General features: G+C 41.7%; 1 protein-coding gene across 1 annotated transcript in view; it reads left to right on the top strand.

Annotated features, from left to right (window-relative positions):
• The first annotated feature begins 329 nt into the window (after positions 1 to 329).
• The window catches only part of cdhr2 (cadherin related family member 2), a 129,284-nt gene continuing 101,984 nt past the window's right edge, over positions 330 to 27,629 (top strand). Inside the window, exon 1 of the mRNA XM_080201582.1 lies at positions 330 to 383. The gene's annotated coding sequence lies outside the window, so the exon portion shown is untranslated. The remainder of the gene's footprint in view (positions 384 to 27,629) is intronic.

The raw sequence follows: 27,629 nt of genomic DNA, 5'->3' as shown, positions 1-27,629 counted from the left end.
CAGCTGCCAACTAGGATAATAAAGAATATAATTAGCATTTTCTTTGGTTAAGGTGCAGACTTGACTAATGTTTATCTCCTATTGCTCCCCTGACTTAATGAGTTCTAGCCTGTAGACCAAACTGCAACAACTTTCTATGAAAAAAATCCAGATAAATTAAAATAAATTTCTAACCCAATCCCCAGCCCATCTCTATGATATCGTGATGTGCTTTGAAATGGCTCAAACAGAAATACAACAAATTATTCTTATCTTCAACACAACTCTTTGATTTTGTACCCATATGCAAAATTTATAAATCTAATGGACTTTTATGATCCTTCCTCCAGGTTGCTGTCCCCACCAACTTTTCCTGGTGTCTTTCATCTGGGAGCTACATTGAAGTAAGTGTAAAACTCCTGGCTCCATTACAAGCTTAACGATGGATCATCCATTATTTGAGTTTTATACGTTTACCCTTAGACTTGTAAAACAAACGTAATTTATCTTTTGACTGTAATTCACTCCAAGGTTGTTTGATTTGCATTCATAATACTGTGTTGATCAGTTTATCAATGAGGTGTCTCTGTTTATTTTACATTTGATACTTCAACTTTTAAAACTAAACATTATATTCTAGAATTACGCACTAGATATTCACAACTATATATATATAAATACAAGTTTTAAGACTTGCGTGCAGGCAAGTCTGAAGTATAAAGACAAAATGATCCAGATGACCCACTTTGCTGTGCATAACTAGAACTAGCACTGCCCAGCCATGTCCCCAACCACCCAGGGGTTTCAGTGGCCTCTGAGTCCCTCAGCATGACCATCGCACCTGGTCTCGCTAGTGGAGAGCAGTAGTGATTCTTGCCATTCCTGCACCACGTCCGAAGGTCAGAAGATCCTCGGAGCTGGGAAAATCCAGTTTTGAATGGGCTTTGCATATTTAACTGGTGCAATCCAGTTTACGCCATTAGAAAGGGACAGGGAAGATTGCAAACGTTTGGCACTAAACCAATTTTAAGGCCTTTATGCTATTTCCCAGGGTCAGCACGATCTGCGCCAGGTGAGGCGAGGTTGAAAAATCATTCCCCCATATCCAATAATGGTTCTCAATTCTTCAACTCAATATTTGCACAATTGTCAACCATAGCCAGCTTCTGCCACTGCATTAAGCTCCCCAACGTACCCACTGTCAAATGGAGAAATGGACCGAGGAGTCCACACAGTGAAAGCTCACCATGAAGGAAAATCAGGACTTCTTCGCTGGATTGCTCACATTCAGGTCCATCCCCTTTCCTTGTGACAGTCCCAGTCTGAGCTCCTGATGGGCAGGAAACTTCACATACAACTTCTGATCCTGCTGAAAAGAATTAATGCCAGGGTTATTAATCAAGGACATCCAAACAAATGAGCAGTCATGCACACAGAAACAAGCTTCTCTCTACAACAGAAAGCACTGCACAAGACACTTACCATAGCTGCATCAGGGTAACAAGGTCTGGATCCCGGACTTCAGGAGACAAGGAATAGTCCTCCGACAGAATGAGAACCAACCCCAGTCTTACTGCTATATATCTGTATTTATTCCTATTGGCTCATTGTGCAGCCCTACTATAGTAGTGTAGTAATATATGCAAATGGAAATTATGTCATAAGATGTAGAGGGAAACTGGAGAGAGAAGCAGCAACAATGGAAAAGATCACAGACCATAAATAATGACTCATTTCATTTTTAACCCAGTGCTTCCAAATGGCATGTCTCCAAATCCACAACACTTAGCAGATTGCTATGGCCAAGGGCACTTTCTCACAAGACAGGTGGCATCTCTGCCCTCTCTCACAGTGGAGGAATATCAATGATGGTGTTCAAATGCCAATCCAACCTCTGAGTCAATATCAAGGACCAGAACCAACAGAGCCTACCAGTCCTCCAACAAAACAGTGAATGAGAAATTGGAAGGGTTACAAGGCCTCCAAATGCTTGAATCTCTAATTTCATTGGGGAGAGATAGGACAGTGAGAATGCAATAATACTAATACATTAATAGATATAATGTTGAAATAGCATTAAGGCAGTAGCAACAAGCAAATTGTATTAGAACTAATAACCAATAATCATGAAGTAAACTAGTGTAACTCCATATTCAAGGGATAAAGTCTTAGAGGGAGGTGTAGTATAAGGATCTGGCAAATACAGATTGAATGGGGGACTGAGTACATTACTGTCCGCACACTGATGTAAGTAGGCACATGACCTAGACCTAGGGTTATTGTGGTGTTGAACAGGATATGTTAAGCCTAGACACGGATGTTAGGACCTGTATCCTTTACTTTATATAGAGATGGCACAGTGGCACAGTAGTTAGAACTGCTGCCTCACAGCACCAGGGACCCGGGTTCAATTCCAGCCCCTGGTCACTATGTGGAGTTTGCACATTCTGCCTGTGTCTGCGTGATTTTCCTCTGGGTGCTCCAGTTTCCTCCCATTATCCAAAGATATGTGGGTTGGGTTGATTGGCCATTCTAAATTGACCTTAGTGTGAGGGTAATAGCAGTGGGGTTGCAGGAGTAGGGCCTGGGTAGGATTACGGTCAGTGTGAGTTCGATGGGCTGAATGTGAATGTCCTCCTACTGCACTGTAGGCATTCTGTGATTCTATAGGTATGTAGTTACAAATCGTTAATAAAGAATTGTTGTTAACTTACAGAAGATTATGAAGACTTTTTTGTCTGACATATTCTATAGCCAACACCACCCCAACATTTATGGAATCTTGTTGTGTGAAATTTGCCTGCATGAGAAATATGAACAGTGTTTTCAATTGTGCTGATATCCCAAAGCTATTACAAAGAATTCTGCCTGTAGCATACAGCAGGGTTCCATCTCTTGGAACAGCCTAGGATAAGCAACTGAATGCATTCTGCTCAATCAGACACTGACTATATGCATGAATGTATAGTAACCATTTGCAGAGAATATTGAAGAACACTAAGCACCTATATCCACCTCATCACCTTGTCAATGGGCTGTCACTGAGTGAATTGGAGCCATTTTCACTGATAATTGCAACGTTCCATGATAACTATCCACCATTACAATAATATTATATGGCCGAAGTTAATGGAGTTGACCTTCTCCCATCTCACAGTTCTGACACTTGACACTTTTTGGAGACCATAAATGTTCAAAGCTGGCCACATTTCTAACATTTCTCTCCAACATTAATGACAAATTCAGATTTTGAGGAATGTTACATCTCTTCAATATTAAATTCTGCAGTAGATATTCTATACATTATAGAACACTTTCTCCTCCAGCAATTGCTAACATAGCTCTATTGAATGCTTCTAACTGCTGGTTTGCAGCTTTAGGCATTTCACAGTTTCTTCCTCACTTGCCTTCAGGAAGCTGTCTGAAATCCAAGGAGTCAGGTGGGTAAAGAATCACAATGAACATATTTCAGATACTATCACCAGAGGGCAATCTAATCAAGACTAGTGACATTAGTATTGATATGCAGTACTGAGCACTGCAGAAGCAACAAAGGTCTTGTTGCCAGGGCTGAAAGGAGGGGTGGAGTGGGGGAGGCTACCTTGGTACGGCATGTGGCAGGGCCCAGCACTGTATTTTGCCAGCTGCAGCCAATCTGTTGGTTGTTGTGGGGGCTACTGTCCCTGTTTAGGCCTGATCCAAAGAGCTGTTGGGCTAATCAGAAGGCCAGCAGCTCAGCAGTGATACCATTAGTGGTGGACAATGCCGACGCTGCTTGTGTATTTATAAGCATGATTTTTCTTCCTGGGTTGCATGCTATCTGCACATTGATGGAATGGTGTGTCATGAATAATAATGTTTAGGTTAGGGACACACACACAGTCACCAAAATTCAATCAAATATGCCCAACATTTCTGCTGCACAGTAGAAATATGGGGCTCTTTCTTGTTTAAAGTTTATTTATTTGTGTCACACATAGGCTTATATTAAAACTGCAATGAAGTTATTGTGAAAATCCATTAGTCGACACACTTCGGGAGAATTTAGCACGGCCAATGCACCTACCCAGCTCGTCTTTCAGACTGTGAGAGGAAATCGGAGAAGTCAGAGGAAACCTACGCAGGAATAGGGAGAATGTACAAACTCTGCACAGTGACCCAAGCCAATATCAAACCTGGGTCTCCAGCACTGCGAGGCAGCAGTGCTAACCACTGTGCCACCATGCTTGACTGTTTTCTACAGGAAACATACTGAAGTCCCTTGGCATAGCAAACATCAGGAAACTACTTGTGGGCTAGAGATATAGCAGACATCAGAAGGATGAGAGGTGTTCTCATTAAAACTTACAATATTCTTACAGGGTCTGACAGGATGCCTTCAGATAGGATGTTAGTCCTGGTGATGACTCTAGAATCAGGGAACACAGTTTCAGAATAAGGGGCAGGCCACTTAAGACTGAGATTAGGAGGAATTTCTTTACTCAGAGGTGGTGAATCTTAGAATTTTCTACTCCAGAGGGCTATGCAATGTCAATCATTGAGCATGTTCAAAACAGAAATCGATAGATTTCTGGAGATTAATGATAACATGGGTTATGGGGTTAGCACGAGAAAGTAGTGTTGAGAAGGGTGATCAACTAACTTGAAAAGAACGCATATTTTTGCACAAAAGGTGAACAGCAGGTCAGAAGGTTGGAAAGAATATTTTTTAAAAAATCAAAGAATGACAAAAGGATTGACCCGGAGGAGAAGCTAGAGTATGAGAGAAAGCTAGCTAGCTAAATAAAAAAAAGCACAGTAAGATTTTCTATAGGCATTTCAATAAGAAACAAGTTAACTAAGTGAGCTTTTGTCCAATAGAAAGTGTATCCGGGGAATCGATAATAGAAAGCAGGGCTATGGTAGAATGATTAAATAGGCATTTTGAATCGGTTTCACTAAAGAGGTCACTAGTAGTACCCTAGAAATAGCTGTAAATCAGGAAATTGAAGGGAGGGAAGAATTCAGGAAAATTACAATCAAATGAGAAGCGGTATTGAGCAAATTATTGAGTTTGCAGGCTGACAAATCCCTGGGTCTGGATGGACTTCACCCTAGGGTTTTGAAAGAAGTGACTAATGAGATAGTTGAATCATTGGTTTTAATTTTCCAAAATTCCCTAGATTTGGGGAAGGTTCCATTAGATTGGAAGAAAACAAATATGCCTTCTTTAATCCAAAAAGAGAGGGAGGCAGAAAGCAGGAAACTATAGGTCTGTCAGCCCAACATCCATCATAGGAAAAATATTGGAAGCCAATATTAAAGACGTTATAGCAGGACACTGGAAAAAGTCATGGCTGAGTCAACATGGATTTTGTTAAAGAATTCAGGCTTAATCAGTTTATTGAAGTTCTTTGAAGATGTCACATATACTGTGGATAAAGGGGAATTGATGAATATACTGTGCTTAGAAGGCAGTTGATAAGGTGCCATATTAAAAATTATTGTGGAAAATAAAAGCTCCTGGTTTAGGGGGTACATATTGGCATGGATTGAAGATTGGCTAAATAGCAGGAAACAGAGAGTTGACATAAATTGGTCTTAATTAATATAAATGCCCTGGATGAAGGGACTAAAACTATGGTTGCTAAATTTGATGATGACTCAAAGATAGGTAGGAAACTAAATTGTGAAAAGGATGTAAGAAGCCTACAAATAGATAGGTAAAGTGAGTAGGCAAAAATCTGGCAAATGGGAGTACAATGTGGGCAAATGTGAAATTGTCCTTTTTGGCAGAAAGGATAAAAGAGAAGCTTATTAAGAAAATGGTGAGAGATTGCAGAGCTCTGAGATTCAGAGGGATCTGAGTTCAAGTTCATGAATCACAAAAGGAATTGATTATGAAAACAGGGATTCCAAAAGTATACTTCAGTTGTGCAGGACATTGTTGAGATCATATATGGCGTATTGTGTACCGTACTGGTCTCCTTATCAAAGGAAAGATGTAAATGCATAGAACCAGTTCAGAAAAGGTTTACTAGCAATAAGCAGATTGTCTTACGAGGAAAGATGGTGAAAGTTAGGTTATATTCACTGGAGTTTAGAAAAGTAAGAGGCAACTTGATTGAAACCTTTAAGATCCAGAAGTTTATTGACAGGATGAATGTGAGCACATGTTTCCTCTTGCAGGCGAATCTAGAACTAGGGGGTCTCTGTTTAAAAATAAGCTCATTTAACAGAGTGATGGAGAGAATTGTTTTCTCTCAGAGGACCTTGTGTCTCTGAACTCTCTTCCTCAAAAGGCAAATGGAAACAGAATCTCTGAAAATTTTTAAGGCAGAGCTCGATGGATTCTGATTAGCAAGGAGGTAAAAGGTTATCAGGGTTGGTAGGAGTGTGAGGTTGATGTTGCAATCAGAGCAGTCATGATCTTATTGAGTGGGGGATTAGGCTCAAGGGGCTGAGTGGCCTACGCCTGCTCCTAATTCGTAAGTTTGTATCAGCCATGATCTAACAGAATGGTGGAGCAGGCTCGACAGACTGAATGGTCAACTCTTACCTTGTGCGCTTGTTTTTACTATAATGGATGACAATTCCTTCTGGATACGGTCTTGAAGCCTAACCGCAGAAATGCATAGAACATGTTGACGGCTGCTTTTAGGAAGCACAGACAACACTGGCAGATTTCTTCACAGAGCTTTGATAAAAGTCTTTATGGATGTCAGTAATAAATGTATCCAAATGGGAGCACAAAAGATAAATTGTCACTTGTCTAATAAGTATCCTTAAATCCTTCCCTTCCTCCGCAACCTGCAGATAAATGCTTTCATATAAGGGGACACATAATTATTCAGAAATACAACCAAACTGCAGCACAGATTTAGGTAACTACCAGGAAGAATCTAGCAAATTTCACTAAATTAATTGATCCAATGCTCAATTGTGAAGAGGTGCTGTGGTGTACTGCTGGTAAGCAATGAAAAAGCTATCCCAATGGATGCCCATGTTCAGAGTATTGGGTGCTGGTCATGCTTCCAATTACATAATGCTTCCTCAAAGTTATTGAAGCAATGTGCCTTGTGAAGGTTGCTCCATGACTGTATTTTGGCATGTGATGCGGCTTGGGTGCATTATGGACCTTAGGCTGCCTCAAGACAGAAATGATAACACCTGATGTACTTTTTGTTTTTGGAGGCCATTTGAACCATTGTGAACAACAGCTTCATGAAAGAAAACCCAGAAAACCTTGGAAATATATATCAATCAGTTAGCGCCTGTGAAAACAGCAGAAATTTGGTGTACACCCTTCAATGTAGAACGAGTTATTCTGGTCAAAACGTAAGCTTAGTTTTGAACGCTATTTATCTATGAAAGACTTACTGTTCTCACTTGATTGTTTCTATTTCATTGTGGTGGTTCAATTTGTGTTACAATACTGTAGTTCTGGAAATACCTGTATGTGGGTGCTGTGCTGTGTGGTGTGTTAGAGTGGTGCCATGTGAGTTTGAGCTTATTATGCTTCACATAGTGAGTTGTCAATCTTGAAAAATATGAAAACGAGGTTTGCAGTTCTTTGATACATTGGTTGTTCTTTACATGGAAGTGAGGCAGAACAGGGGCACAGTGGTTAGCACTGATGCCTTACAGCGCCAGGGACGTGGGTTCGATTAGCGGTTTGTGTCACTGTCTGTGTGGAGTTTGCATGTTCTCCCCGTGTCTGCATGGGCTTCCTCCAGGTGCTCTGGTTTCTTCCCACAGTTGGAAAGACATGCTGGTTAGGTGCGCTGGCAATGCTAAATTCTTTTTCAGTGTACCCGAACACCGAAGTGCACCCAAAGCTGCCGGAGTGTGGCAACTAGGGATTTTCTCAGTAACTTCATTACAGTGTTAATGTAAGCCTACTTGGGACACTAATAAATAAACTAGATTCAGTAGTCAAATAGACCATGGAGGACATTATAACTGAATTTGACTTTGTCTTCAGCTGACAACCGCAAGTGTACACTTTCAAACAAGAGTCCCTGATTGGGAACAGGATATTTTGTTGACCCTTTCCTCAGTTCTAACACTTGCCGTAATTGAGATCAGCTACTGCAACATCGACCAGGGATTGACCTTAGTACCTTCCCAATCATTGAAATTCAGCACATATCAGCTATTACTTTTATCATGTGAACTGTTGGGTGAGTAAACACATTTTTATTAGAGATATATGAGCTCGTTTTGCTGGAGGTTTAAGAGGTGTGCCCATTTCTATTTAGATTTATATTGTTTCATCTGTCACTCCGGTTTCAAAGTGTGCACACAATTTTTAAATGATAATGAGATGAATAATGGGTTTTGCACTGTAAATAATCCATTTCAGTAAGCTAAAGTTAATTAGATCAGGAATAAAGCGGTGAAAAGTGGTTAAAAACTGTAGCTGTAGAACTCCCTTACAAAAAACGGTCTGTTCCATTAATTCAATTGGACTAATAATGTTCCTTAAACTTTGCTTTATTGCATTAAAGTTCAAATATTACCTGGAAGGGCGATAAAGTGTGCTTTAAAATCAAATAGTCTCATCGCCAAATTTGAAATTAACTTTGAGTTGTACAATCCTTTAACAGGACAACTTAAAATAGTTTGCAAATTTTGGGATGGAACTGATGCATTAATATGATAGTAATCCAAATAGATTTGGGAATATAATTCTGAATCTTTACTCAATGGATAAAGTAATCTCGTGCCTCTAGAACAAGACAATAAAACTGTATGTCACATGGTATTATTACCAATCTTTGGATTGGGTGAACAGTGCATCAGCTTTATTGCCTGTTACAAAGGTAATACTTTGTATGTTCAATTGTCCTCAATATTCATACATTTAGTAACACCTCAAGATTCACATGCAACAAGCACATATTACGCAAGAGCTCTGTATTTTAGTTTTATTACTCAATGGTTGACCTGCGGTGCTATGCAAGATTATAAACAAGTGACAGAGATTCATATAAATCTTTTGATATATATAGTGGGCAAATTGCTTTTGTGACGACACACCTACTTGACATGGCAGGGAATGCATAACAAAAACCTGTCTCCATATGGCAGCAAATTGCTGCAATATGTTTTTACTAATACACTTCCCTTTCCACTGCATTTAGATATCCAGGCTTCACATGATTGATAGATGTTCATTTAGAGAAAGTAAAATTTATGACAGTATCAGTGAAACAAACATTTTAGTTCCAGTTGATAATCTTTGAAAATTTTTGTTGATCTCAGGTAGTGGTTACATAACATAATATTGTGACAAATCTTTTGAATACCTCCAAGATGCTTTGGTAACTCAATGGTAAAATTTAAATGCCCAAACTTGAAGAATGCCCGGCCACCAAGGAAAGATTGGATGGTGGGTCATTAAAAAGGTGATGGAATGCTGCAATCCTGGCATCTTGCAGTCAGGGCACAGTTTTTGCAGTTAGCCAAAGGCATCCAGAAAAGCAGGTCAAAGCCTCATGAATTTTTGTAATTCTGGTTTCCATGAAGCAATGTGGACCCCAATGGTGTTTTAAAGCATCATTATTGAAGCTCCACCCAACCCACCAGGAATTGAAGTAATGTTTAAAGGGACAATCACCTGCAGGCAATCGGATCACTGGAGATTGTGGTTGTGTTATATGAATTTCCAGGAGAGTTCCACCTTCCAGATAGCTTTGTTTCACACTTCTGTTCCTTGTTACCATCAGGATGTTTTTGTGCTTATAATGGGTGTTACAGATATAGTTTAATTTTCATGAACCACTTTTGCTGTTACTTTACTGTTACGGTTTTCTGTTTTGTTAGGGATATATTGGTGCTGTAATTGCATTATGTTACTGGACAAGTACAGAGGGCTGGATTAATCCCATCGTGACAGCTAAGAAATTTAAATTCAGTTAATTAAATAAATCAGGAATAAACAAGTAATGGTGACCATGAAACTACAAGCTTGTCAGAAATCACTGATGCCCTTTAGAGAAAGACATCTTATGTGTTAATCCAACCAGATTTATAAGGGAGCGCAGACACACAGCAATCTGAACTGCCCTCTGAAATAGCCGAACAAGTTACTCAGTTGTATCCAAGCACTGTGGAGAGGATTAATATGAACAAAATCAGAGTGAACACCTGGTGTTGACCTAATTACCAGACAAGACAAAGGACCGGTCAAAACTGCAAAATCTTCTTACTGAAATTTGGAAATACACTTCAAAATATATTTTGAAGTATATTTAAGACAGAGATAGATTGGTTATTGATTGATAAGGGGATCAAAGATTATAGGGAAAAGGCGGGAGAATGGGGTTGAGAAACATATCAGCTATGATCGAATGGTGGCGCAGACTCAATGGGCCAAATGGTTTAATTCTGCTCCTATACCTAATGGTCTTATGGTCTAAAATCGGGAGTACTGTCCTCAAAAGCTAGTCAAGCAATAGCCTGCCATGATCACATTCATTCCTTTCGACCAAAATCCCAAACTCTTCCATCATCATCCCTGGGTTTAAAATTGACTCTGGAATTGCTGAAGTCTTATGTTTTTACTTTGAAAATGGTGTCACACTTGTGTCATTTGCTTGTGAATTTATAGATTGATGAACCTTTTTACCTGTAAAATAACCAGCATGGCATATGGACAATTTACCTCAACCTAAGATGGAGTCAGGGTGTCAGGTGACCTTTTGTGTTTTCTGAAACTGATTGCTGTCATTGGAAAGTCATTAAATTGTAAATGAACGTTGGTAGAATATCCTCCCTGGGAAAGGCATTCTGGATATGAAACCACTTGTGAATTTACAGCTCCCTGTTCTTATACATTTACAGAAACTCATGTTCGATGGTTATTGAATATGAATGGTTATTCAATGGTTAGTGTCTGCAAGCTTGAAAACTAACAAAGAACCTAGTTTATCATAAAGAAGTGTGAATAGCTGCCATTTACCGCCCCATTTACCGCCCCCCGCCCCCCCCTCCACCCCCACCCCCCCGTCATTGTCAGCAGTGTCTCCTAAAAAAGAATAACCTGGGCGGATAATGGAAATATTGATTTTGTGATCATGTGAGCCAAATTCTGACATGAAACCTGGCAAATCTTATTACTCAAAGGACAGGCCAGTGGCAGGTCAGTCAGGGACAAATAACAAGAAGATCAGCACTCTGTTTAAATGACCATTCAACTCAGGCAGTGTGAGGAAATTAATTTGTTTCACCCACTAAAGCATTTCTTATTTCCACAGACTTTGACTACAAATTCATCTGAAAACTCAGAGACGGGTGGCATGGTGACACAATGGTTAGTGCTGCTGCCTCACAAACCCATGGACCCGGGACTGAATCCCAGCTTGGATCACTGTTTGTGTGGAGTCTGCACATTCTCCCTGCGTCTGCATGGGTTTCTTCTGGGTCCAAAAGATACACTGGTTAGGCGTATTAGCTGTGCTAAATTCACCCTCAGTGTACCCGGAACAGGTGCCAAAGTGTGGCGACTAGGGGATTTTCACTATAACTTCATTGCAGCATTAATATAAGCCTACTTATGACACTAATAAATATACTTAGACTCCCAACTTCAATTCACCTTCATAAAACCATGAGAGAAGACCCCTTCAGGGCTTGTAACTATTACATTGTAAATCTGTGAAATTGCTTTTTTCTTGTGATTGAGGGAGCGAGTAGTTTTTATAGTGTTTACATTCTGGCTGTTATGTGTGAATTAATGTTTATCTTTGATTTCAACTTGCCAGAAAACTTGTTTTCTGTCTATCCTTTAAAGCCGCAATGACAGCAAGTTTTAAAACATTCCCTCTAAAAATACAGATTGTAATGTGGACAACTGGAATAGGAGGAAAAAAGGGAAATGTTAATCCAACAACTCTCCCCATCTGTAACAATGGGCAAGGATGCCATTCCTGGAATCATAGCGAGCACAAAGGTATGCAGTTGTTCAAGACGAATCAACTCCAGGACATTGCTGCAGTAATTTTTCAGAACTATATCCAGGCCCAACCTCATTCAGCTGCATGAAAATGATACTTTAAATAAAACAATAAAAGATGGGAGAACTTACTATTCAGCTCAAAAAAATTCAAAAAGAAACTGTCAATCTGGAAAGTTAACAAAAACAGAAGTTCTGAAGAAGAATCATATTGGACTCATAGGTGCTGTAATGGTAGATAACATCCAGGACAATTACATAAAACTCAGAGACCATTGCCCAGGAAGCAAAGCAAGCCAGATTTCTAATTTTGCACTTTTAAAAGGGTAGACACAACTCAATAATCTCACATCAAATTTTGGAATAGTTGCTTAGTGGAAAACAGGAATGCAGGCTTGGAGAGAGAATGCTATAGTGAAAGAGGTACAGTTGCATCAATTCTGCCATCCCATCAGTGAAGGGGTATCATGGGTTAACGATTAATGCCATTTACCAATGACCAAGCAGATTCCATTTATTCACCCTGAGCAACTGAAACTGTCCTGAAACTGAACCCATTGGTGTTCCACAATGTTCAGTGTTGAAGCCGTTGCTTTTTGTTGTATATAATAATGATTTAAACTTAAGTGTGGATGACATTGCAGATGACACAAAAAATGGCTGTGTAGTCAATAGTGAAAAGGATAACTGTCGACTCCAGAATTATAATAGTTTTGTCAAGTGGGCAGAGAAGTGGCAAATGGAATTCAGTCCAAAAAAGTGTGAGGTAAAGTATTTGGAGAGGGCAAACAAAGTAAGGGAATCCTCAATAAAATGGGAAGATATTGAGAGGTGTAGAGAAGGTAAGAAAACATGGAATGCATGTCCACAAGTTCTTGAAGATGGTAGGACAGCTGGACAAGTGGTTAAGAAAACAAATGTGATGTCTCTATTGGGTGATGTGGAGATGCTAGCTTTGGACTGGGGTAAGCACAGTAAGAAGGCTCACAACATCCCTTCCCACTCACCTGATAAAGGAGCTGCGCTCCAAAAGCTTGTGGCTTGTGCTACCAAATAAGCCTGTTGGATTTTACCCTGGTGTTGTGAAACTTCTTACTTTATTGGCTGAGGCATTGAGTATGAATGCACAGATGGAATGATGGGAATTGTATAAAACGCTGGTTAGGCCACAGCTGGAATTTTGTGTATCGTTCTGGTCACCACATCATAGAAAGAACATGATTGTTCTGGAGAGAATGCAGAGGAGATTTACAAGAAAGTTGCTAGAGCTTGAAAAATACAGCTTCGAGGAGAGATTGGATAATCTTGATTTGTAGAACAAAGGAGGCCAAGAGATGATCTAGTTAAGGTGTACAAAGTTATGAAGGGCCTAGATAGGGTAGACGGGAAAGACTTGCTTCCCCTAGTTGAGGGGCCAATTATCAGGGGCATGGAGTTAAGGTGATTCATAGAAGCACTAGAGGGGACATGAGGAAAAGCTTTTTCAACTGGAGGGTGGTGGGCATCTGGAATTCACTGTTTAAATTGCTGGTTGAGGTTGAAACACTTAATTCATTTTAAATGTACCTGGATCTACATCTGAACTGCTGTAACCTGCATGGCTATGGAAAAGGGATTAAAATAAGCAGCTAGTTTCTATTTTCTCAGGCATGGTGGGCTGAATGGCCACTTTCTACACCGTAACTTTTCTATGGTTCTATGGGGCTTCACAAGGAACTATCTCCCAGCATGCTATGTCATCATGTGATTGTGCATCACTGATAATATTGACTGTCTATTTATATATTTAATGTTGACCCTTTACACTATAGGGGTAAGGCTAGTCAATTTGTAGCAAGCTTTAAAAAAATGGAAGAACTGTTCGAAGATTCCATGGATGATTGTTGTAATTAATATAATGTGAACTTTGAGTCTGGTTCAGAATTACTGACATGTTACAAATTGCAATGAATACACCTATTGCACAATAAAATGACGAAAGGCTATGTGACATTGAATATAATGGCATAAACAAACTGTAACCTTGGTAACAGAAATTATGCAGCCAACCCTTGTGTTCAGTCTTACAGTGGATCTGGCTGTGTTGTCATTGTTAATAAATTACTTACCCACACCAAGTCCCTGAAACACTGTCTTATTCCTTGACACGGCAAGTCATTTTTATGATCTGTTTTCTATCATGCCAAGCTTACGGGTGAAACTCACCTGGTCTTTTAGAATTTTCACTGCCTTATACCTTATTATCTCCCTGGAATCCAGGACCTAGACTGATCCTTATTTAGCTTGTGATCTCTTCCACCAAACCTTGAAGTCAGTGAGCCAGAGATTGGATAACTTTTCTATAATGGTTGAATTATTTAAGAAAGGCATCCTGGTGCTTCATACTCTATCTCTATCGCTGATCACATGACATCATTTACTCCTGAAAACTTGTGCAATTATGGCCTTTCAGGTCAATATTGGTTGATTTCATAGTGCTCCAGACAATTTGATTAAGCAATACTTTGGAAGTGGCTGGCTTTATCCGCATGGAAATATGGGATCACAAAATAGTTGCTTCATGTGACCCTAATGTTAAGGCACAGCAAGTGATGATAAGCTGGATCAAAGATATTGATATGTACTTCAATATTTTACCATCACGCAATGTATCAGTAAGCTACAGCATAAACAACATGTAAATAAATAATTTCAAAAGTCAAAGTGTCAACATACCAATGTATAATTCAACATTCAAATGTGTTTTATAAAGGTTAGCATGCTGATAAGTTTATTGACAGAATAGACTGTGCTTACAATGGCATCACAACCTGGAAAACCAGGAATGAGAATTCAGGAAAGTACCTGTCCAGTGGTAATCCGATTACTGAAATTTGCTGGCAGCACTGCAAGATAGTGGGGCGAAGATTCATAGAATCCCTACAATCTCATTCGGCACATGAGCCTGCATCAACAACAGTTCCACACAGACCATATCCCCATTAATCTACTCATTTACCTTCCTAATCCCCCTCTCACTAAAGGGCAATTTAGCATGGCCTAACCTGCACATCTTTGGGCTGTGGGAGGAAACCAGAGCACCTGGAGGAAACTCACACAGCCAGGGGGCAAATGTGCAATCTCCACACAGACAGTCACCCAAGGCCAGAATTAAACCTTGGTCCCTGGTGCTGTGAGGCAGCAGTGTTAACCACTGTGCCAATCTGAGGATGAACAGTGAGCAATAAAAATTTAGACGTTTCTGAAAGTGGGGGAGGGTAGGTTCAAGCCATTTATTTATTTTGGGGCACTCCTCCCTCACCAAATGTTTATCTTTATCACATATATGTTCATTTTTCAACATTTTGAAATAGATTTTTAACCATATGCAGAGCTTTTTAAGCTAAGGTAAAATGTAATGTCAGGATTGTCTAATGAGGATTAATCCTCAAAACTAACCATTGGTGAAACATAATTTCTTGGAAAAGTTTTCTGTCAAAGCAAATACATTTTCAATAGCACGCTTACTTAATAGATTACATTCGCATGGTACCATTCTAAGCCACCAAGACTTCAGTCCTGATATTGATTACTAAGGCCTGAATTCTTATCTGAATTTTTTTTTATTAAATAAATCTGCACAGTATTAAAATTCTTCCATATAACACATACTTCCCATAATATTCTTCTGTTTTGTTACCTTTGTCATGCTCTGTCATTCCTGTCTGTCACCATTAAGCTTACTTAGAAAGTTTACTTACCTCTAATTAAATTCTCCAAGCTTAATCTGTAAAGGTGGTGTAGTTGGTGTGTACTGATCTCTGAGGTCTCCCATTTGCAGCTCCAAGATATGATGCCAACAAACCTTGGAGTCAGAGGTCAAATGCTACTGAGCTGGCAGGGGACAGTCAATGATCAGGTAGTTAATCTCCCAGGCTAGAGTACAGTCAGTGATCAGATAGGTTGATTTCCCTGGCTAGGATACAGTCAGTGATCAGATAGGTTGATTTCCCTGGCTAGGATACAGTCAGTGATCAGATAGGTTGATTGCCCTGGCTAGGATACAGTCAATGATCAGGTAGGTTGATCTCTCAGGCTAGGATACAGTCAGTGATCAGATAGGTTGATTTCCCTGGCTAGGATACAGTCAATGATCAGGTAGGTTGATCTCTCAGACTAGGACACAGCCAGTGATCAGATAGGTTGATTTCCCAGACTAGGGTACAGTCAGTGATCAGGTAGGTTAATCTCCCAGGCTAGGGTAGAGTCAATGATAGGGGTAGCTGATGAGGTTTAACTGAGGCAATTTTTCAAAGTCATCTTGCCTCTTGGTAAAGATGAAACATCAGATCAAGCCCATAATAGGATGCAATGTCTCATTTTATCAGCTTGGATCTTGTCTTAGTCTCTTGTGGGGACCATGAATTGGATTCAGTTGGAATTTGGATTTTTGGATGGAATTAAAATTTGGAAAAACATAGAACATAGAAGATAGGAGCAGGAGGAGGCCATCTGGCCCTTTGAGCCTGCTCTGCTATTCATTACCATCATGGCTGATTGGCCAACTCAATTACTTAATCCTGCTTTCTCCCTATAACCTTTGATTCTATTTGCCCTAAGTGCTATATCTACTGTAGTTATTCATCCATCGTCATCGATGAGGACCTCAACACCATTAGTCATTTTGAGGCTGGTTGCAGTGTGTCCGAAGATGACTGATCAGGCCAATTCGGGCACGGAATGTCCTGGCACATATTGGACAGACTTGTGTAGGCTCTGTAGTTGTCGCGCTGGTGGCTCTGGACTTGCACAGCTCACTCTTAAGTTGTGCTTCAGCAATACACCTTGCTTTGAAAGCATGACAGTGAGGCAGCGCCAGGTAGGATGGTTTTGTGCTAGAGTTTCCCAGGTGGTCATGTCAATATCAAGCGACTTCAGGGAGGCCTTGAATGTGTCTTTGAAATGTTTCTTCTGCCCTCCATGCGCGTGCTTTCGAGCAGAGGGTTCCCCAAAAAGGGGCTGCTTGGGTATGTGCTCATGTGACGTATGGATGACATGACCTGCCCACCGGGTCTGCACTCTCATTAGCAGTGTGTGGGCTGGTGGTAGACTTGCTCTAGAGAGAACATCAGTATTTGGTACTTTGTCTTGCCATCTGATGCGTAATATTCTGCGAAGACAAGTCATGTGGAAATGATTGAGTTATCTTGCATGCCTTCGATATACAGTCCACATTTCACAGGCACACAGGAGGGTAGTGAGTACCGCGGTGCTGTAGACCTTCAATTTTGTTGCTGGGCTGATCCCTCGATGTTCCCATACAGTGGAGCGAAGTCTACCGAAAGCAGAGCTCGCCTTTGCTATTCTGCAGTTAACTTCTGTATCAATAGTCACTGCTTGGGAGAGAGTGCTGCCAAGATAAGTGAACTGGTCCACTGCCTGTAGTTCTGGAAAGCCTCTTCATCAATGTCACCTCTCACAACTGATCCCTACCCTACTCCCCCAACCTTACATCTGGAACTCAAGCCCTGACCCCTGACCCCACTCAAATTTTAGCATTTGGTCCAATATCCCAGACATGCACTGAGAACAGCTACATTCCTGACAATTGCCAAAAGATATTTCAGTAATTTTATAAGTAATTTCTGAGTTTAGAAAAACTAAAATTGCTTTCAGCATACAAAACCAACTCCTGACAATGACTGGAAATGTGACTTCTTTCATTGCAGGAGAGGGTGCAAGCCAAGTGTTAGATGTTGCTGTGGGAGGTGTAGTCTTCTGTTTACCCTGACTATCAGTTCTTGATTTTAAGGTTTTAGAACAAACTTCTATAGACAGAAGGTTTAGGCTCAGCCACAGACTGGTTTATTAAAAAAATGAATCCTAAAGCCTACAAGAGTTCTAAACTAGTGTAATGGTGCCTTGGCACTGCCCATCGGGCATTGGGCAATACTAAGGGGGTGGGGACTATTGTGGCTAGGGCCAAGGGGGCGATTGGTGGAGATGGGAGGTCCCACTGCCACTCTGCATTGGGATTGGTCTGGGATGGAGGAAGGGCAGTGATTGGGGTGCGCTGGGGTGGTGGGGGGGAGTGGTCACTGAAGGGGAGTCTGCCGGGATGAGGGGGTGGGGGGAATCGCCACTGCTTGGGGGTATGGGCTGGACATCGGTGCACTCCGGGGCAGGGTGGTGTCATGGCTGGCCCATGAATTGTTGAGAGGGTCGCAATCAGGCTCTGGGGGGGTGGCTGGAGGGGCTGGAGGGGCAGCACTGGGGGGTCCCAGCTGGCCAGCGATGAAGCCAGATCAGACTTTGGCACGAAAAGGCTCTGCACCCCCCCCCCCCCCCCCCGCCCCACCAGGTTTTTAATGAGATTCACAACTGGGACCTCTGCAGTGCACAGAGTGTGGAGATTCAGGTGAGAAGCTGAACTGAGAAAACAGTTGTGATCTAGAACAGTTTTTCCGCCAATTCAGCGCTTTTGGGAGAATCGCGGCCTTGATTCTTAATTTGATGGTTGGAGAAATGGCAGCCAGAGTTACACTCTGTTGCTGTGCCTTTAAATGTATCAGAGTCTCACATCCATTACCTGGTGAGCACCTAACACAATCCATGACGCGGAGGTCTGAGAACAGACAATAGCTGTTCAGATATGCTTCAGAAAATAGGCAACTTCATGATGGGCCAAACAGTCTCTTTCTGGGTTGCAACTGTTCTATGGTTCTATGCAATTTATGCGAGATGAAGCATGTTGAACGGATCATTGTCAAATAAATGGAGGCTTCTCAAATATTTTCCCACGGTGAACCCATGTTGAGTCTGGAAAGTAGTGGGAGTTGTGAAATGGCAGGTGAGTGGGTTTGGGGGCATGGGGGTTGGAGAGAGACCTGTAAAAGCCAGGGGTAGTGTTATCATTGGATCATAGAATTCTACAGTGCAGAAGGAGGCCATTCAGCCCATCCTGTCCACACTGACCTCAATCCCAACAGGGCCCTACCCCCATAATCCTATGCGCCTACCTTAGCTAGTCCCCCTGACACTAAGGGGCAATTTAGTATGGGCAGTCCACCTAACCCACACATCTTTGGACTGTGGGAGGAAACCAAAGCACTGGAGGAAACCCCCACAGACACGGGGATAATGTGCAAACTCCACACAGGCAATGACCCAAGCCGGGAATCGTACCCGGGTCCCTGGTGCAGTGAGGCAGCAGTGCTAACCTCTGCGCTACCGTGCTGTTGCTACGAGGAGGGTGGAGGCAGAGAGGCACTTTCTGGGAATTTTAGAATATTTACTTTATCAGTGGGTTTTTCAGGCAGAAATCGGGCCTGAAACATCAATCATTTAAGCTGTGCTTGCCGTTTAAAATAAAGCGAGGATTCGAAGTGGCTTCGCAGCTGCTAACATTGCTGTTCAGCCATTGCTGTCTTGCAGCTCACAGCCCCAGAATCTCATTTCACGATCCGCAGTTTGGGAAGCCCTGACTTAAGGGCTCTGATTACTTTGATAGGCTTTGGCAAAGCACAACACCGTAGTCCAGCAGGCAGCAGGATCTCTGGCAAGAGGCTATAGAAGTCTGCAACAACCTGGCGTGGCAAGAGCAGTCTCCTGATGCGCCTCCCTGAAAACAAATCCGAGCAATTGGCTTTTAAACGTTACATGCTGGGTGTAGCCTCCTGCAAACCAACCCTCACTTCTGCTGTCTTCACAGTTCATTCTGGGCTGGTTATTGAAACTGCCACTTATTTGGAGTGTTCATCCAAACGCCACAATTGTACTGCTTCTGAAATCCCATCTGTCAGCTTGTGGATTTCTGACACTAATACAGACCCAGCTGCTGTTTCCCACCTTTGTGGTGAGGAGCTTGCCCCTGATGCCAGCAATCAGCACTGCCTGCTCATTATTTTTATTCTTCCCCTGGAACGTGATCCTTGCTGATAAAGGCAGCATTTATTGCTCCTGCCTAATTGCCCATTTCAGTCCAAGTGGTGCAGGCACACCCACAGCACTATTAGGAAGGGTGTACCAGAACTTTTGACCCAACAACGGTGAAAGGATGGTTTCGTAATTCTAAATCAGTGATGGTGTGTGACTGGGAGGGGGATTTGCAGGTATTGGTGTTCCCACGTGTCTGCTGCCCTTGTTTTTCAGGGTGGTAGCTGTCACAGGATTTGTAGGTGCTATTGAAGGCTACATGACTTCCTACACTACATCTTGCAAATGGTACATTTGCTGCCGTTGTGCATGGGTGGTAGAGGAAATTAATGTTTAAGGTAGTGAATGGAGTGCTGATCAAACAGTTGGTTCGTCCTGAATGAAACCTCTTGACCATTGTTGTAGCTACACTGATCCAGACAAGAGGAGAATATTCTATTACATTCCTGATTTGTACCTTGTAGATTCCAGACAGGCTTTGGGGAGCCAAGAGGTGAGTTACTTGCCACAGAATTCCTCGCCTCTTACCTGTTCTTGGACCTGTTCAGAATATTTAGAAGGCTGGTCCAGTTAAAGTTTTGGATAATGGTAACCCTCAGGATGTTGATGGTGAGGAATTCAGTGATGGTAAAGTAATGCTGTTGAACATTAGATTCTCTCCAGTTGGAAATGGTCATTTTATGAATGGGCATTGCATCATAGAAATAATCATAGAAACCCTACAGTGCAGAGGGAGGCCATTCAGCCCATCAGGTCTGCACCGACCACAATCCCACCCAGGACCTATCCCTGTAGCCTCATTTATTTAGCCTGCTAGTCCCCCTGAGGGTCAATTTAGCATGGCCAATCAACCTAACTCATCTTTGTACTGTGGGAGGAAACCGGAGCACCCGGAGGAAACCCACGCAGACACGTGGAGAATGTGTAAATTCCACACAGTCCATGTTCACACATGTGCTGATTGTTACTTGCTATGTATTAGCCCAAGACTGAATGTTGTCAAAATCTTGCTGTGTGTAAGCATGGGCTGCTTTATTATCTGAGAAGCTTGAACACTACTGTGCAATTATCTGCCTTCTGACTCTATGATGGTGGGAAGGTCATCAACTGAGCAGTTGATGATGGCTGGGCCTGAGACACAACCCTGAGAAACAGCAATATCCTGGGGCTGAGATGATTGGCCTCAAATGAATGGAATCATCCTTTGTTATAGGACTTCAACCAGTAGAGAGCTTTCTTCCTGATTCTCAGTGACTTCAGTTTTGCTTGGATATCTTGATGCCACACTCAGTCAAATGCTGCCTTTATTTCAAGGGCTCACTCTCACCTCACCTCTGGAATTTTTCTCTTTTGTTCATGTTTTTGCATGGCTGTAATGACTTCTGGAGCTGAATGACCTGGGTGAAAGTCAAACTGAGCAGGTCATCTTTGAATAACTGCCACTTGATGATGTCAGTGACACATTCCATCACTTTGCTGATGATTGAGAGTAGACTGATTGGCCAGGGTGGACTTGCCCTGCTTCTTGTAGACAGGAAACACTGGGAAAACGCTTCGATATGTTTTCAGGTAAATGATACTGTTGTAAATGTACTGGAACAGCCTGTCTTGTGTTTTTGTTTTAGCTCTGGAGCTTAAGTCTTTGGTAATAAGGCCAAAATGTTGTTGGAGCCCATAGCCTTTGCTGTATCCAATGAATTCAGCTATACCTTGATATCACATTGTGTGAATTGAATGGGCAGAAGACTGATGCTGGTGACCTCAGGAGGAAGCCAAGCTAGATTATCCACTCATTGCCTCTGGCTGAAGATGGCTGGAAATGCTACAATCTTGTGTTTTCACTGATGTGCTGGGCTCCCCCATCACTGCGGATGGGGATATTTGTGGAGCATCCTCCTTCAGTTAGTTGTTTACTTGTCCACCACCATTCCTGACTGGATGTGGCAAGACCCGCAGAGTTTTGGTCTGATCCGTTGGTTGTGGGATTGCTTAGCTCTACCAGTTGCATGCTAATTCTGCCGTTTATTCTGTGTGTCTGGTGGTCATGCCAAATATGGTATTTTTAAATTAACTAATTAACTAATCTCTCAACAAAGTTCACCATCAGCATCTGATGGCAGAAACATAATCTCTCTGCCACATAAGTGTCTGACTAGAGAATAAGGGACTGGCATTTACAATCCTGGCATTGGTTAATGCAGACAGCAGAAATGTCACAAATGAAGCGACATTGACTGTGCCACTCTGTATATGTTAAGGTGGTGTGATAATACATTTCAAACCTTTTCTTATAGTTTAGTAACCAATAGCCAAGTTCATATCAGATGTTTTTCTGTTCTTCCTTCTGACACACAATAAACGGAAGAGTTTCCAGGCTTTGAGAGTCCTTCCTGTTGGTTGTGAATTGTTAATCATTACCATTTATAACACGGGATGGTGTACTGCTTCAATCATAAGACAAGTAAAAGATCATCAGCGTCAACCAACAATGAGAGAATAAGTTTACTGAAAAGATGGTTCCTGTACAAACTGTAAGTAATCACATTAGTTAGAGCTCTTTGAAAAACATTCAAGGTTTTGTTGTAATTATCCTGTGATAATTGGTTACTGTTTGTTGATGTCTGTTAAATCCGGTGGTGTAAAGATAGTACAATTCAAGGCTTGGGTGTGGTAATTTACCATTATTGAAAGCAGTATTATAGTATATATTCTTTATTTCGGAATGCATTATGCTGTAAGTGAAAAGATATTCAGTTATTGCCTACGTAAAACACATTTACTTTCACTATCGTTTACAATCATTACTCCCCATTTCTCCATGATCAGAATTGATGACTGGATTTCTATTCCATCGTCACTCCAATCACCATTTACCAATTTCTGCCAAATGTAAGTTGCCTTTTGTCAATGCTGCTGTTGGTATTGGATTCAAGCTTTTTAGCTCTCTGCTCACCACCTGATGACTCTTCTTCCTTTCCTCTCTATGATGTATCTTTATTTTTGACTCCGTACTGAGACCCCTCCTGAAATTTTAAATTGCTGTCACAGCCCATCCCCTCCTTAGCACAATATTTTGTAGCACCAATGTGCACTTTCAGTTCCCATTACTGTTTTTCTTTTGATACTGAAAAAATCACTTTGGGTTTCAAAATCCATACAGTCCCTTGATGTAGAATTGTTAAGAGCTATTTTATAAAAAAGGGGCTCTCAGTTATTTTGAAATTTTCTGTGCCCATGTGAACTCCTGTTTATATTTTATCCTGAAGAGCAAGATCAGCATGTTATAATCACCCAACTTCACTATGCTCTTGCAGTTAAGAAAGAACAGTGCTCAGGTATAGAGCCACACAGTTATACAGCACAGAAACAGGTGTCTCGGCCCACCATGTCTACGCTAACCATCAAATTCCAGTCTATATGAGTCCCATTTATCAGCACTTAGACCATAACCTATTATATGCTTTGGCGATTTGAGTGTTAGCCTAGATGTTTCTTAAAAGTTGCAGGAGTACTTATCTTCACCATCCTCTTTGGCAGCATGTTCCATATTTCCACCACCCTCTGGGTGAAAACATTTTCCTTTAGATCCCCTCTAAACCACTTACCCTAATCCTAACCTTAAACCTATACCCTCTGGTCTTAGATACCTCTGCCATGGGGAAAAGTTTCCTATTATCTAACTTAACTGTGACTCTCATAATTTTGTATACCTGTTTGAGATCCTCCTCTTCTCAGTCTCCTCAGCTCCAGGGAAAACAAACCCAGCCTTTCCAGTCTCTCCTTACAGCTGAAACTTTCCACCTTAGGCAGCATCCTGGTGAATCTCCTCTGCACCCTCTCCAGCACAATCACATCCTTCCGATATTGTGGCAATCAGAACTGCACACAGAACTCCATCTGTGACCTAATTAATGTTTTATAAAGCTGTACCAGGACTTCCCTCTTCTATATTCTATACCCTGGCTAATGAAGGCAAGAATTCCATATGTCATCTTAACCATCCTATCCACCTTCAGGGATCTATAGACCTATACACCAAGATCCCTTTGTTCCTCATTACTCCCTCAGGACCTACTGTCATTGTGTATATCTTACCCTTATTAGACCTTCCAAAATACATCACCTCACTGTTATTGGGATTGAGTTCCATCTGCCATTGCTCTGCTCATTTTACCAGCTGATCAGTATTGGTCTGTTGCCTAAGACTATCCTCCTCACTACCAATTTGTGCGCTATTTGCAAACTTACCAATTATACCTTCCACATTCATATCAAAATTGTTAATGTATATAGCAAACAGCAGGGGTCTCAGTACTGATCCCTGTGGTATACCACTGGTCACAGGCTTCATATCACAAAAGCAGCCCTCCACTATCACTCTCTGATTCCCATTAACAAGCCAATTTTGAATCCAATTTGTCAATTTGGCTTGGATTGTATGGTTTCTAATCTTTTGGACCAGCCTTCCATGTGGGCCCTTGTCAAAGGCCTTACTGAAGTCCATATAAACCACATCAACTGCACTACCCTCATCAATATATTTAGTTACCTTTTCCTATCTACCTTAACATGCCCATGTCTCTCTGCCTGCTGGACTAATTAAGTTTTCCTTCTACATTTGACTGAAACCTTACTTCCATCTGTGCATCTACCCTGTGTCCCATCGCCCTGCCAAAATATTTAAAACCTCCCAACAGCACAAGCAAACCTATCAGAAAGGATATTGGACCCATTCTGGTTCAGGTGCAACCCGTCCAGCTTATACAGGTCCCACCCAATCCCAAAACTGTCCCAGTGATCAATGATAACTATCAGTTGGCCATCCAATCAATAAATTAGTGCTCTTCCTCATCACTCTGCTTCATCAGTGCTATTCTTCAAACTCACTAACTGCATCAGTGCTACATCCTCAGACTCACTAACTGCAAGAGTGTCAGATTTTCAAACTCACTAACTGCATCCTCTGGGTTTTATATAACATCTCTGCTGTATGCTGACTTGATGTTGAGATGCCGGCGTTAGACTGGGGTAAACACAGTAAGAAGTCTCACAACACCAGGTTAAAGTCCAACACTCATCAGGTGAGACTCACCTGATGAAGGGGCAAACTCCGAAAGCTAGTGGGTTTACTATCAAATAAACGTGTTGGACTTTAACCTGGTGTTGTGAGACTTCTTACGGTGCTAACTTGATGGCAGAGATGTGGAGTTTGGAAAGGCGTTCTCTTGCTCTTTTTGAGTTTTGATTTGATTTGATTTATTATTGTCACATATATTAAAATGCAATGGAAAGTATTGTTTCTTGCACACTATATAGACAAAGCAGACTGTTCATAGAAAAGGAAATGAGAGACTGCAGAATGTAGTGTTACAATCATAGCAAGGGTGTAGCAAAAGATCAACTTAATGCAAGTTAAATCCATTCAAAAGTCTGACAGCAGCAGGGAGTCAGTTGGCACGTGACCTCAGACTTTTGTATCTTTTTCCCGATGGAAGAGAGAATGGCTAGGGTGCGCAGGGTCCCTAATTATGCTGGCTGCTTTTCCAAGGCAGTGGGAAGTGTAGACAGAGTCAATGGATCAGAGGTTGGTTTCCGTGATGGATTGGGCCACATGCATGACCTTTTGTAGTTCCTTGCAATTTTGGGCAGAGCAGGAGCCATACCAACCTGTGATACAACCAGAAAGAATGCTTTCTATGGTGCATCTGTAAAAGTTGGTGAGAGTTGTACCTGGCATGCCAAATTTCCTTCGTCTTCTGAGAAAGTAGAGGCATTGGTGGGCTTTCCTAACTATAATGTCAGCATGGGAAAACCAGGACAGATTGCTGGTGATCTGGACACCTAAAAACTTGAAGCTCTCTACCCTTTCTACTTCATCCCTGTTGATGTAGACAGGGGCATGTTTTCCTTTACGCTTCCTGAAGCCAATGACAATCTCTTTCGTTTTGTTGACTTTGAAGGAGAGATTATTGTTGCCATACCAATTCACCAGATTCTCTATCTCATTCCTGTGCTCTGTCTTGTCATTGTTTGAGATCTGACCCACTGCGGTGGTGTGAAAATCAAACTTGAAAATCGAATTGGAGGGGAATTTGGCCGCACGGTCATAGGTGTACAAGGAGTATAGTAGGTGACTGTGTCATCATGTTCAGGTTGTTGTAATGATTGCCAAGAAATGGGAAACATGAACTGCAATGAATGAGCTGTAAATTTGTGTGATAACTTTGATAAAGGTGAGTCCAAAGATATGCAGGTTAGGTGGATTGGCCATGCTAAATTGCCCCTTCATGTCCCAAGATGAGTAGTTAGATGGATTAGTCATGGTAAATGTGTGTGGGGTTACAAGGATAGGGCTGGGGAGAGGGTCTGGATAATAAACTCTGTCTGAATGTCAGTGCAGGCCCGTTGGACTGAAAGACCTCCTTCTGCACAATAGAGATTCCATAATTCTATGATTCTATTCCATGTAAATGTAGAAAGTGCAACAAGCAGCAAATGATTTGTGATCTACAATCTTGGGTTGTTTACTCTTTAAAATGATTAGACCTTCTCAAGTTCCTTTAATGTGAAGTATTTTCCCAGATCCTGTGAGTAATGTACTGCATGTTCAGCCTTGGCACCTCCTCCCAATTATGGTGTACTGTTATTTCCCGAAATGTTTAATTGCCAACCAGGATCCCCTTGTCTCCCTCACTTCATACAGAGGCATATCCACATTGTCAGTCATCAAATAGGAAATACTGTTCTATCATTTGCCCACAGATTTCATTCCATGCCTCCACATTTAGTTTGCCTCATTGCATTTTTGCCTGACACTTCTTCCCATCCAGCACATGTTTCAAATCTGTTTTGAGTCTTAATAAAGACTTGCATAATTTTCTTCTAATCACTCAAAATATGAGCAGCAACCTTTTTAAAAATGGTTTCCCCAAATATCCAAATCGAGAACACCACAAACTAAATGTAAATGGGCTCCCAGGATCTTCTGGCCTTTGTGGGACCATCAAGAATCACCAGGAGGGACCAGGCATGATAGCCATGCCGTAGGGGTGTGGGGAGGAGGGGTTGTGGCTCGGGGGCCATTGAAGCTACTGGAAAAAATATTCAGAGGAGTATGACAAAATTCTAAGACATCTTGAAACTTACTAGTTACAGTCAACAAATACTAGCAGTCCTGACTTCAGTACCTTTGATCTCCTTGAACCACTGCAGTCTGTGTGGTGTAGGTACATGAAGACAGCTCATTACCATCTCCTCAAAGAAAGTTAGCGATGGGAAACAGTGGCTGGCCTAGACAGCTATACCCACATCCCATGAATGAATAACAAAGAACCTTTCATCCCCTTGCTTACAAGAATCTATCCACTGTTACCTTAACAATTAGTCTCTCCTTCCATCACCTTTTGAGGAAAGGTTCCAAAGACTCACAACCCTCTGAGAGAAAAAAATTCTCCTCATCCTTAAATGAGTGACATGATGGACAGGATTTTCTGGCTATGCTCACCCCAAGACTAGAAAACCCTGCCTGAGGTCAACAGACCTCTGCGTGGTTAGCCCCAGCCTACTACGAATCCCATGGCAGGCAAGGTGGGAAAATTCTGCCCCTTGGTTTTTAAACTGTGACCCCCCCCCCGCCTCCACAACACCGCCCCCCCCCGCCCCACCTGTTCTAGATTCTCGCAAGTCCACCATGTGAATGACCCTCAGGATCTTATGTTTCAATCAAGTCAAGTCCAGTGGATACAAAGCTATCTTATCCAACCTTCCCTTTTTAAATTAGTTGTCATGGGATGTAGGC

The sequence above is a fragment of the Carcharhinus amblyrhynchos genome, chromosome 13, assembly GCF_965287045.1.
Source record: "Carcharhinus amblyrhynchos chromosome 13, sCarAmb.v2.hapA, whole genome shotgun sequence".
NCBI classification, from domain to species: Eukaryota; Metazoa; Chordata; class Chondrichthyes; order Carcharhiniformes; family Carcharhinidae; genus Carcharhinus; species Carcharhinus amblyrhynchos.
Note: the sequence above shows the minus strand (reverse complement) of the source record. Positions and strands in the feature narration are given on the sequence as shown.